Genomic DNA, 12,518 nt, shown 5'->3' with positions numbered 1-12,518 from the left:
AATTACATTATTGACAGTTGTGTCCTGCCTGTGTCTGGGTCAATGATGACAACAGAAAGTCAAGAACAGAATGATGACATAAAAATCATGCTCAATAGGATTACCCTGAGGCCCAACCAGGGAGCCAGGGTAACAAGCACTACTTAGTCTCTTTGAGGACCACTTGCGGGACTCATCTGAGCTGCTCTGATGACCTTGTGCTCTTTTCCCTCTGTGGGAACCTGGACAATCTTAGTGCAACTGTGCTGGCAAACACTGCCTGCCAACTAGCACCTAATCTCATAATCTGCTTGTGTGCAAGTCTGCAACACCAACCCTGTCATCATTACCCTCTCTGCTCTGATGTCTTGCAGTCACCTGGCATCACCCCTGCGGTCCAGTGGATCACTATTCCCAGGTGAGTGAAATGATCACGATTAATGGATTGAAATTCCTATAAGATATTCCTCAGTATTTTGACCAATAATTTCAGCCCATCAAAGGTTTCTTAATTAAAAATAATGCAATCCCAGTCAGAAATGAATTTCACTTCTCAGTATGTTTTGTCCCTTTGAACTGCACTATTAAAAATGTAGAGAAGTTCCTTTCTACCTGTAGTTCATACAGCCATAAAATTGAATATCTTGGAAGAGATCCTAGATGATACTATCTACACAAATGGAGGGATCTGGAATATGAATATACCTTTTGAATTTGGAGAAATTTCAGTCCACACACAGGCTCACAAATCAAAGCTGGTGCACAGAGATGGATTTCCAATGGCAAGGGGAACCCAGGAATAAGACTTTAGTTTAGAGATGAAGAAATTGGCGATAAATTTTCTGCATCAAAAGACACTCCAAGAATTATTGCCCCAAAGGGAGCTTCGCGAAATTTTTCACGAAACTCTCAGGCCACAGGGAACCTAGCCAGTAGGGTAGATTGAAGTTGAAGGTGTGGCTTTGGCTACCAATTCCCTTCTATGTGTCATCACACAGCTTCATTCTTGATCTTACTAAAATTTACTTCAGTATTCATCAGAAAACAAATGCTATCAAGGAGATGGTTTCTGGAGCTCTTGGGACAGAGGAACGTGATGTCAATGGGATAATTGCAAACACCAACTGATCTAGTCACACGAATTTTGGTCACATTCTGAGTTTCATCACATGGCAATCACTGAGTGCTAACGCTCAGGGATTCATGGCCAAAATACCTGTTGCTTTCTTCTGGGCAACAGATTCTCTTCAGCATTCACTTACCAGCTGTGGGAACTGATTGTTACCATGCAGTATGGAAATGGGGAGGAATGAACATAGCCTAGCACATAAAATCTGAAATGCACAAGTCTCATGAAAATTTGATTAAAGTATACGTAACTGTTCGTGTATTGTCCTTCCAATATTACTCAGGTAAATTCACCTTTGCCTTGGTTTCTGACAATGTTTAGCAATTGAAAGATTTGATCGGTGTATATGACAAAGAGCATGTGTCATCCCCTTCATCAATGATTTGGTTTTGGGTACCTATTGACCTATTGATCGCTTAGGGAAGTAACTTTCCATGTGTTGGGAATGTCAGCATGGAAGTGGATGTTGCAAGAGGGATTCTGCTAAGTGGCATCATACATTAGACTTCTTAAACAGCCTCCTTCAAATTAATATGATTGTATGAACTGAAGGGATACAATTGCCCTCACATCTTGCTCTTTCCTTTTTAGAGAGGACAGTCTTCAAATTCAAGCTAGGTCTACCCTTATTCCACACAAGAGCGCTGTGCCCTTGTACCCTCTGCACTTGCAAGTGAGGATTCAAATTCTGAGGCAGTGTTGGCAGCCCAGGTAAGCCATGGTGCAGGTGAAATTACATTATTGACAGTTGTGTCCTGCCTGTGTCTGGGTCAATGATGACAACAGAAAGTCAAGAACAGAATGATGACATAAAAATCATGCTCAATAGGATTACCCTGAGGCCCAACCAGGGAGCCAGGGTAACAAGCACTACTTAGTCTCTTTGAGGACCACTTGCGGGACTCATCTGAGCTGCTCTGATGACCTTGTGCTCTTTTCCCTCTGTGGGAACCTGGACAATCTTAGTGCAACTGTGCTGGCAAACACTGCCTGCCAACTAGCACCTAATCTCATAATCTGCTTGTGTGCAAGTCTGCAACACCAACCCTGTCATCATTACCCTCTCTGCTCTGATGTCTTGCAGTCACCTGGCATCACCCCTGCGGTCCAGTGGATCACTATTCCCAGGTGAGTGAAATGATCACGATTAATGGATTGAAATTCCTATAAGATATTCCTCAGTATTTTGACCAATAATTTCAGCCCATCAAAGGTTTCTTAATTAAAAATAATGCAATCCCAGTCAGAAATGAATTTCACTTCTCAGTATGTTTTGTCCCTTTGAACTGCACTATTAAAAATGTAGAGAAGTTCCTTTCTACCTGTAGTTCATACAGCCATAAAATTGAATATCTTGGAAGAGATCCTAGATGATACTATCTACACAAATGGAGGGATCTGGAATATGAATATACCTTTTGAATTTGGAGAAATTTCAGTCCACACACAGGCTCACAAATCAAAGCTGGTGCACAGAGATGGATTTCCAATGGCAAGGGGAACCCAGGAATAAGACTTTAGTTTAGAGATGAAGAAATTGGCGATAAATTTTCTGCATCAAAAGACACTCCAAGAATTATTGCCCCAAAGGGAGCTTCGCGAAATTTTTCACGAAACTCTCAGGCCACAGGGAACCTAGCCAGTAGGGTAGATTGAAGTTGAAGGTGTGGCTTTGGCTACCAATTCCCTTCTATGTGTCATCACACAGCTTCATTCTTGATCTTACTAAAATTTACTTCAGTATTCATCAGAAAACAAATGCTATCAAGGAGATGGTTTCTGGAGCTCTTGGGACAGAGGAACGTGATGTCAATGGGATAATTGCAAACACCAACTGATCTAGTCACACGAATTTTGGTCACATTCTGAGTTTCATCACATGGCAATCACTGAGTGCTAACGCTCAGGGATTCATGGCCAAAATACCTGTTGCTTTCTTCTGGGCAACAGATTCTCTTCAGCATTCACTTACCAGCTGTGGGAACTGATTGTTACCATGCAGTATGGAAATGGGGAGGAATGAACATAGCCTAGCACATAAAATCTGAAATGCACAAGTCTCATGAAAATTTGATTAAAGTATACGTAACTGTTCGTGTATTGTCCTTCCAATATTACTCAGGTAAATTCACCTTTGCCTTGGTTTCTGACAATGTTTAGCAATTGAAAGATTTGATCGGTGTATATGACAAAGAGCATGTGTCATCCCCTTCATCAATGATTTGGTTTTGGGTACCTATTGACCTATTGATCGCTTAGGGAAGTAACTTTCCATGTGTTGGGAATGTCAGCATGGAAGTGGATGTTGCAAGAGGGATTCTGCTAAGTGGCATCATACATTAGACTTCTTAAACAGCCTCCTTCAAATTAATATGATTGTATGAACTGAAGGGATACAATTGCCCTCACATCTTGCTCTTTCCTTTTTAGAGAGGACAGTCTTCAAATTCAAGCTAGGTCTACCCTTATTCCACACAAGAGCGCTGTGCCCTTGTACCCTCTGCACTTGCAAGTGAGGATTCAAATTCTGAGGCAGTGTTGGCAGCCCAGGTAAGCCATGGTGCAGGTGAAATTACATTATTGACAGTTGTGTCCTGCCTGTGTCTGGGTCAATGATGACAACAGAAAGTCAAGAACAGAATGATGACATAAAAATCATGCTCAATAGGATTACCCTGAGGCCCAACCAGGGAGCCAGGGTAACAAGCACTACTTAGTCTCTTTGAGGACCACTTGCGGGACTCATCTGAGCTGCTCTGATGACCTTGTGCTCTTTTCCCTCTGTGGGAACCTGGACAATCTTAGTGCAACTGTGCTGGCAAACACTGCCTGCCAACTAGCACCTAATCTCATAATCTGCTTGTGTGCAAGTCTGCAACACCAACCCTGTCATCATTACCCTCTCTGCTCTGATGTCTTGCAGTCACCTGGCATCACCCCTGCGGTCCAGTGGCTCACTATTCCCAGGTGAGTGAAATGATCACGATTAATGGATTGAAATTCCTATAAGATATTCCTCAGTATTTTGACCAATAATTTCAGCCCATCAAAGGTTTCTTAATTAAAAATAATGCAATCCCAGTCAGAAATGAATTTCACTTCTCAGTATGTTTTGTCCCTTTGAACTGCACTATTAAAAATGTAGAGAAATTCCTTTCTACCTGTAGTTCATACAGCCATAAAATTGAATATCTTGGAAGAGATCCTAGATGATACTATCTACACAAATGGAGGGATCTGGAATATGAATATACCTTTTGAATTTGGAGAAATTTCAGTCCACACACAGGCTCACAAATCAAAGCTGGTGCACAGAGATGGATTTCCAATGGCAAGGGGAACCCAGGAATAAGACTTTAGTTTAGAGATGAAGAAATTGGCGATAAATTTTCTGCATCAAAAGACACTCCAAGAATTATTGCCCCAAAGGGAGCTTCGCGAAATTTTTCACGAAACTCTCAGGCCACAGGGAACCTAGCCAGTAGGGTAGATTGAAGTTGAAGGTGTGGCTTTGGCTACCAATTCCCTTCTATGTGTCATCACACAGCTTCATTCTTGATCTTACTAAAATTTACTTCAGTATTCATCAGAAAACAAATGCTATCAAGGAGATGGTTTCTGGAGCTCTTGGGACAGAGGAACGTGATGTCAATGGGATAATTGCAAACACCAACTGATCTAGTCACACGAATTTTGGTCACATTCTGAGTTTCATCACATGGCAATCACTGAGTGCTAACGCTCAGGGATTCATGGCCAAAATACCTGTTGCTTTCTTCTGGGCAACAGATTCTCTTCAGCATTCACTTACCAGCTGTGGGAACTGATTGTTACCATGCAGTATGGAAATGGGGAGGAATGAACATAGCCTAGCACATAAAATCTGAAATGCACAAGTCTCATGAAAATTTGATTAAAGTATACGTAACTGTTCGTGTATTGTCCTTCCAATATTACTCAGGTAAATTCACCTTTGCCTTGGTTTCTGACAATGTTTAGCAATTGAAAGATTTGATCGGTGTATATGACAAAGAGCATGTGTCATCCCCTTCATCAATGATTTGGTTTTGGGTACCTATTGACCTATTGATCGCTTAGGGAAGTAACTTTCCATGTGTTGGGAATGTCAGCATGGAAGTGGATGTTGCAAGAGGGATTCTGCTAAGTGGCATCATACATTAGACTTCTTAAACAGCCTCCTTCAAATTAATATGATTGTATGAACTGAAGGGATACAATTGCCCTCACATCTTGCTCTTTCCTTTTTAGAGAGGACAGTCTTCAAATTCAAGCTAGGTCTACCCTTATTCCACACAAGAGCGCTGTGCCCTTGTACCCTCTGCACTTGCAAGTGAGGATTCAAATTCTGAGGCAGTGTTGGCAGCCCAGGTAAGCCATGGTGCAGGTGAAATTACATTATTGACAGTTGTGTCCTGCCTGTGTCTGGGTCAATGATGACAACAGAAAGTCAAGAACAGAATGATGACATAAAAATCATGCTCAATAGGATTACCCTGAGGCCCAACCAGGGAGCCAGGGTAACAAGCACTACTTAGTCTCTTTGAGGACCACTTGCGGGACTCATCTGAGCTGCTCTGATGACCTTGTGCTCTTTTCCCTCTGTGGGAACCTGGACAATCTTAGTGCAACTGTGCTGGCAAACACTGCCTGCCAACTAGCACCTAATCTCATAATCTGCTTGTGTGCAAGTCTGCAACACCAACCCTGTCATCATTACCCTCTCTGCTCTGATGTCTTGCAGTCACCTGGCATCACCCCTGCGGTCCAGTGGCTCACTATTCCCAGGTGAGTGAAATGATCACGATTAATGGATTGAAATTCCTATAAGATATTCCTCAGTATTTTGACCAATAATTTCAGCCCATCAAAGGTTTCTTAATTAAAAATAATGCAATCCCAGTCAGAAATGAATTTCACTTCTCAGTATGTTTTGTCCCTTTGAACTGCACTATTAAAAATGTAGAGAAATTCCTTTCTACCTGTAGTTCATACAGCCATAAAATTGAATATCTTGGAAGAGATCCTAGATGATACTATCTACACAAATGGAGGGATCTGGAATATGAATATACCTTTTGAATTTGGAGAAATTTCAGTCCACACACAGGCTCACAAATCAAAGCTGGTGCACAGAGATGGATTTCCAATGGCAAGGGGAACCCAGGAATAAGACTTTAGTTTAGAGATGAAGAAATTGGCGATAAATTTTCTGCATCAAAAGACACTCCAAGAATTATTGCCCCAAAGGGAGCTTCGCGAAATTTTTCACGAAACTCTCAGGCCACAGGGAACCTAGCCAGTAGGGTAGATTGAAGTTGAAGGTGTGGCTTTGGCTACCAATTCCCTTCTATGTGTCATCACACAGCTTCATTCTTGATCTTACTAAAATTTACTTCAGTATTCATCAGAAAACAAATGCTATCAAGGAGATCGTTTCTGGAGCTCTTGGGACAGAGGAACGTGATGTCAATGGGATAATTGCAAACACCAACTGATCTAGTCACACGAATTTTGGTCACATTCTGAGTTTCATCACATGGCAATCACTGAGTGCTAACGCTCAGGGATTCATGGCCAAAATACCTGTTGCTTTCTTCTGGGCAACAGATTCTCTTCAGCATTCACTTACCAGCTGTGGGAACTGATTGTTACCATGCAGTATGGAAATGGGGAGGAATGAACATAGCCTAGCACATAAAATCTGAAATGCACAAGTCTCATGAAAATTTGATTAAAGTATACGTAACTGTTCGTGTATTGTCCTTCCAATATTACTCAGGTAAATTCACCTTTGCCTTGGTTTCTGACAATGTTTAGCAATTGAAAGATTTGATCGGTGTATATGACAAAGAGCATGTGTCATCCCCTTCATCAATGATTTGGTTTTGGGTACCTATTTACCTATTGATCGCTTAGGGAAGTAACTTTCCATGTGTTGGGAATGTCAGCATGGAAGTGGATGTTGCAAGAGTGATTCTGCTAAGTGGCATCATACATTAGACTTCTTAAACAGCCTCCTTTAAATTAATATGATCGTATGAACTGAAGGGATACAATTGCCCTCACATCTTGCTCTTTCCTTTTTAGAGAGGACAGTCTTCAAATTCAAGCTAGGTCTACCCTTATTCCACACAAGAGCGCTGTGCCCTTGTACCCTCTGCACTTGCAAGTGAGGATTCAAATTCTGAGGCAGTGTTGGCAGCCCAGGTAAGCCATGGTGCAGGTGAAATTACATTATTGACAGTTGTGTCCTGCCTGTGTCTGGGTCAATGATGACAACAGAAAGTCAAGAACAGAATGATGACATAAAAATCATGCTCAATAGGATTACCCTGAGGCCCAACCAGGGAGCCAGGGTAACAAGCACTACTTAGTCTCTTTGAGGACCACTTGCGGGACTCATCTGAGCTGCTCTGATGACCTTGTGCTCTTTTCCCTCTGTGGGAACCTGGACAATCTTAGTGCAACTGTGCTGGCAAACACTGCCTGCCAACTAGCACCTAATCTCATAATCTGCTTGTGTGCAAGTCTGCAACACCAACCCTGTCATCATTACCCTCTCTGCTCTGATGTCTTGCAGTCACCTGGCATCACCCCTGCGGTCCAGTGGATCACTATTCCCAGGTGAGTGAAATGATCACGATTAATGGATTGAAATTCCTATAAGATATTCCTCAGTATTTTGACCAATAATTTCAGCCCATCAAAGGTTTCTTAATTAAAAATAATGCAATCCCAGTCAGAAATGAATTTCACTTCTCAGTATGTTTTGTCCCTTTGAACTGCACTATTAAAAATGTAGAGAAATTCCTTTCTACCTGTAGTTCATACAGCCATAAAATTGAATATCTTGGAAGAGATCCTAGATGATACTATCTACACAAATGGAGGGATCTGGAATATGAATATACCTTTTGAATTTGGAGAAATTTCAGTCCACACACAGGCTCACAAATCAAAGCTGGTGCACAGAGATGGATTTCCAATGGCAAGGGGAACCCAGGAATAAGACTTTAGTTTAGAGATGAAGAAATTGGCGATAAATTTTCTGCATCAAAAGACACTCCAAGAATTATTGCCCCAAAGGGAGCTTCGCGAAATTTTTCACGAAACTCTCAGGCCACAGGGAACCTAGCCAGTAGGGTAGATTGAAGTTGAAGGTGTGGCTTTGGCTACCAATTCCCTTCTATGTGTCATCACACAGCTTCATTCTTGATCTTACTAAAATTTACTTCAGTATTCATCAGAAAACAAATGCTATCAAGGAGATGGTTTCTGGAGCTCTTGGGACAGAGGAACGTGATGTCAATGGGATAATTGCAAACACCAACTGATCTAGTCACACGAATTTTGGTCACATTCTGAGTTTCATCACATGGCAATCACTGAGTGCTAACGCTCAGGGATTCATGGCCAAAATACCTGTTGCTTTCTTCTGGGCAACAGATTCTCTTCAGCATTCACTTACCAGCTGTGGGAACTGATTGTTACCATGCAGTATGGAAATGGGGAGGAATGAACATAGCCTAGCACATAAAATCTGAAATGCACAAGTCTCATGAAAATTTGATTAAAGTATACGTAACTGTTCGTGTATTGTCCTTCCAATATTACTCAGGTAAATTCACCTTTGCCTTGGTTTCTGACAATGTTTAGCAATTGAAAGATTTGATCGGTGTATATGACAAAGAGCATGTGTCATCCCCTTCATCAATGATTTGGTTTTGGGTACCTATTGACCTATTGATCGCTTAGGGAAGTAACTTTCCATGTGTTGGGAATGTCAGCATGGAAGTGGATGTTGCAAGAGTGATTCTGCTAAGTGGCATCATACATTAGACTTCTTAAACAGCCTCCTTCAAATTAATATGATTGTATGAACTGAAGGGATACAATTGCCCTCACATCTTGCTCTTTCCTTTTTAGAGAGGACAGTCTTCAAATTCAAGCTAGGTCTACCCTTATTCCACACAAGAGCGCTGTGCCCTTGTACCCTCTGCACTTGCAAGTGAGGATTCAAATTCTGAGGCAGTGTTGGCAGCCCAGGTAAGCCATGGTGCAGGTGAAATTACATTATTGACAGTTGTGTCCTGCCTGTGTCTGGGTCAATGATGACAACAGAAAGTCAAGAACAGAATGATGACATAAAAATCATGCTCAATAGGATTACCCTGAGGCCCAACCAGGGAGCCAGGGTAACAAGCACTACTTAGTCTCTTTGAGGACCACTTGCGGGACTCATCTGAGCTGCTCTGATGACCTTGTGCTCTTTTCCCTCTGTGGGAACCTGGACAATCTTAGTGCAACTGTGCTGGCAAACACTGCCTGCCAACTAGCACCTAATCTCATAATCTGCTTGTGTGCAAGTCTGCAACACCAACCCTGTCATCATTACCCTCTCTGCTCTGATGTCTTGCAGTCACCTGGCATCACCCCTGCGGTCCAGTGGATCACTATTCCCAGGTGAGTGAAATGATCACGATTAATGGATTGAAATTCCTATAAGATATTCCTCAGTATTTTGACCAATAATTTCAGCCCATCAAAGGTTTCTTAATTAAAAATAATGCAATCCCAGTCAGAAATGAATTTCACTTCTCAGTATGTTTTGTCCCTTTGAACTGCACTATTAAAAATGTAGAGAAATTCCTTTCTACCTGTAGTTCATACAGCCATAAAATTGAATATCTTGGAAGAGATCCTAGATGATACTATCTACACAAATGGAGGGATCTGGAATATGAATATACCTTTTGAATTTGGAGAAATTTCAGTCCACACACAGGCTCACAAATCAAAGCTGGTGCACAGAGATGGATTTCCAATGGCAAGGGGAACCCAGGAATAAGACTTTAGTTTAGAGATGAAGAAATTGGCGATAAATTTTCTGCATCAAAAGACACTCCAAGAATTATTGCCCCAAAGGGAGCTTCGCGAAATTTTTCACGAAACTCTCAGGCCACAGGGAACCTAGCCAGTAGGGTAGATTGAAGTTGAAGGTGTGGCTTTGGCTACCAATTCCCTTCTATGTGTCATCACACAGCTTCATTCTTGATCTTACTAAAATTTACTTCAGTATTCATCAGAAAACAAATGCTATCAAGGAGATGGTTTCTGGAGCTCTTGGGACAGAGGAACGTGATGTCAATGGGATAATTGCAAACACCAACTGATCTAGTCACACGAATTTTGGTCACATTCTGAGTTTCATCACATGGCAATCACTGAGTGCTAACGCTCAGGGATTCATGGCCAAAATACCTGTTGCTTTCTTCTGGGCAACAGATTCTCTTCAGCATTCACTTACCAGCTGTGGGAACTGATTGTTACCATGCAGTATGGAAATGGGGAGGAATGAACATAGCCTAGCACATAAAATCTGAAATGCACAAGTCTCATGAAAATTTGATTAAAGTATACGTAACTGTTCGTGTATTGTCCTTCCAATATTACTCAGGTAAATTCACCTTTGCCTTGGTTTCTGACAATGTTTAGCAATTGAAAGATTTGATCGGTGTATATGACAAAGAGCATGTGTCATCCCCTTCATCAATGATTTGGTTTTGGGTACCTATTGACCTATTGATCGCTTAGGGAAGTAACTTTCCATGTGTTGGGAATGTCAGCATGGAAGTGGATGTTGCAAGAGTGATTCTGCTAAGTGGCATCATACATTAGACTTCTTAAACAGCCTCCTTCAAATTAATATGATTGTATGAACTGAAGGGATACAATTGCCCTCACATCTTGCTCTTTCCTTTTTAGAGAGGACAGTCTTCAAATTCAAGCTAGGTCTACCCTTATTCCACACAAGAGCGCTGTGCCCTTGTACCCTCTGCACTTGCAAGTGAGGATTCAAATTCTGAGGCAGTGTTGGCAGCCCAGGTAAGCCATGGTGCAGGTGAAATTACATTATTGACAGTTGTGTCCTGCCTGTGTCTGGGTCAATGATGACAACAGAAAGTCAAGAACAGAATGATGACATAAAAATCATGCTCAATAGGATTACCCTGAGGCCCAACCAGGGAGCCAGGGTAACAAGCACTACTTAGTCTCTTTGAGGACCACTTGCGGGACTCATCTGAGCTGCTCTGATGACCTTGTGCTCTTTTCCCTCTGTGGGAACCTGGACAATCTTAGTGCAACTGTGCTGGCAAACACTGCCTGCCAACTAGCACCTAATCTCATAATCTGCTTGTGTGCAAGTCTGCAACACCAACCCTGTCATCATTACCCTCTCTGCTCTGATGTCTTGCAGTCACCTGGCATCACCCCTGCGGTCCAGTGGATCACTATTCCCAGGTGAGTGAAATGATCACGATTAATGGATTGAAATTCCTATAAGATATTCCTCAGTATTTTGACCAATAATTTCAGCCCATCAAAGGTTTCTTAATTAAAAATAATGCAATCCCAGTCAGAAATGAATTTCACTTCTCAGTATGTTTTGTCCCTTTGAACTGCACTATTAAAAATGTAGAGAAATTCCTTTCTACCTGTAGTTCATACAGCCATAAAATTGAATATCTTGGAAGAGATCCTAGATGATACTATCTACACAAATGGAGGGATCTGGAATATGAATATACCTTTTGAATTTGGAGAAATTTCAGTCCACACACAGGCTCACAAATCAAAGCTGGTGCACAGAGATGGATTTCCAATGGCAAGGGGAACCCAGGAATAAGACTTTAGTTTAGAGATGAAGAAATTGGCGATAAATTTTCTGCATCAAAAGACACTCCAAGAATTATTGCCCCAAAGGGAGCTTCGCGAAATTTTTCACGAAACTCTCAGGCCACAGGGAACCTAGCCAGTAGGGTAGATTGAAGTTGAAGGTGTGGCTTTGGCTACCAATTCCCTTCTATGTGTCATCACACAGCTTCATTCTTGATCTTACTAAAATTTACTTCAGTATTCATCAGAAAACAAATGCTATCAAGGAGATGGTTTCTGGAGCTCTTGGGACAGAGGAACGTGATGTCAATGGGATAATTGCAAACACCAACTGATCTAGTCACACGAATTTTGGTCACATTCTGAGTTTCATCACATGGCAATCACTGAGTGCTAACGCTCAGGGATTCATGGCCAAAATACCTGTTGCTTTCTTCTGGGCAACAGATTCTCTTCAGCATTCACTTACCAGCTGTGGGAACTGATTGTTACCATGCAGTATGGAAATGGGGAGGAATGAACATAGCCTAGCACATAAAATCTGAAATGCACAAGTCTCATGAAAATTTGATTAAAGTATACGTAACTGTTCGTGTATTGTCCTTCCAATATTACTCAGGTAAATTCACCTTTGCCTTGGTTTCTGACAATGTTTAGCAATTGAAAGATTTGATCGGTGTATATGACAAAGAGCATGTGTCATCCCCTTCAT

General features: G+C 41.6%; 7 non-coding genes across 7 annotated transcripts; all 7 read left to right on the top strand.

Moving 5' to 3' along the window:
- Positions 1-36: 36 nt before the first annotated feature.
- On the top strand, positions 37-114 carry LOC134485334 (small nucleolar RNA SNORD115). Its single transcript, XR_015656588.1, has one exon. It is a non-coding gene; the product is annotated as a small nucleolar RNA SNORD115 (small nucleolar RNA).
- Positions 115-1,875: 1,761 nt separating this feature from the next.
- LOC134485381 (small nucleolar RNA SNORD115) lies at positions 1,876-1,953 on the top strand. The gene has a single exon (XR_015656587.1). It is a non-coding gene; the product is annotated as a small nucleolar RNA SNORD115 (small nucleolar RNA).
- A 1,761-nt stretch (positions 1,954-3,714) lies between these two features.
- LOC134485393 (small nucleolar RNA SNORD115) lies at positions 3,715-3,792 on the top strand. The gene has a single exon (XR_015656585.1). It is a non-coding gene; the product is annotated as a small nucleolar RNA SNORD115 (small nucleolar RNA).
- Positions 3,793-5,553: 1,761 nt separating this feature from the next.
- On the top strand, positions 5,554-5,631 carry LOC134485382 (small nucleolar RNA SNORD115). The gene has a single exon (XR_015656583.1). It is a non-coding gene; the product is annotated as a small nucleolar RNA SNORD115 (small nucleolar RNA).
- Positions 5,632-7,392: 1,761 nt separating this feature from the next.
- On the top strand, positions 7,393-7,470 carry LOC134485379 (small nucleolar RNA SNORD115). Its single transcript, XR_015656582.1, has one exon. It is a non-coding gene; the product is annotated as a small nucleolar RNA SNORD115 (small nucleolar RNA).
- A 1,761-nt stretch (positions 7,471-9,231) lies between these two features.
- LOC134485333 (small nucleolar RNA SNORD115) lies at positions 9,232-9,309 on the top strand. Its single transcript, XR_015656581.1, has one exon. It is a non-coding gene; the product is annotated as a small nucleolar RNA SNORD115 (small nucleolar RNA).
- Positions 9,310-11,070: 1,761 nt separating this feature from the next.
- On the top strand, positions 11,071-11,148 carry LOC134485332 (small nucleolar RNA SNORD115). Its single transcript, XR_015656580.1, has one exon. It is a non-coding gene; the product is annotated as a small nucleolar RNA SNORD115 (small nucleolar RNA).
- The last annotated feature ends 1,370 nt before the right edge of the window (positions 11,149-12,518 follow it).

This window comes from Rattus norvegicus, chromosome 1 (genome assembly GCF_021556685.1).
Source record: "Rattus norvegicus strain SHRSP/BbbUtx chromosome 1, alternate assembly SHRSP_T2T, whole genome shotgun sequence".
Taxonomy (NCBI): Eukaryota; Metazoa; Chordata; class Mammalia; order Rodentia; family Muridae; genus Rattus; species Rattus norvegicus.
Note: the sequence above shows the minus strand (reverse complement) of the source record. Positions and strands in the feature narration are given on the sequence as shown.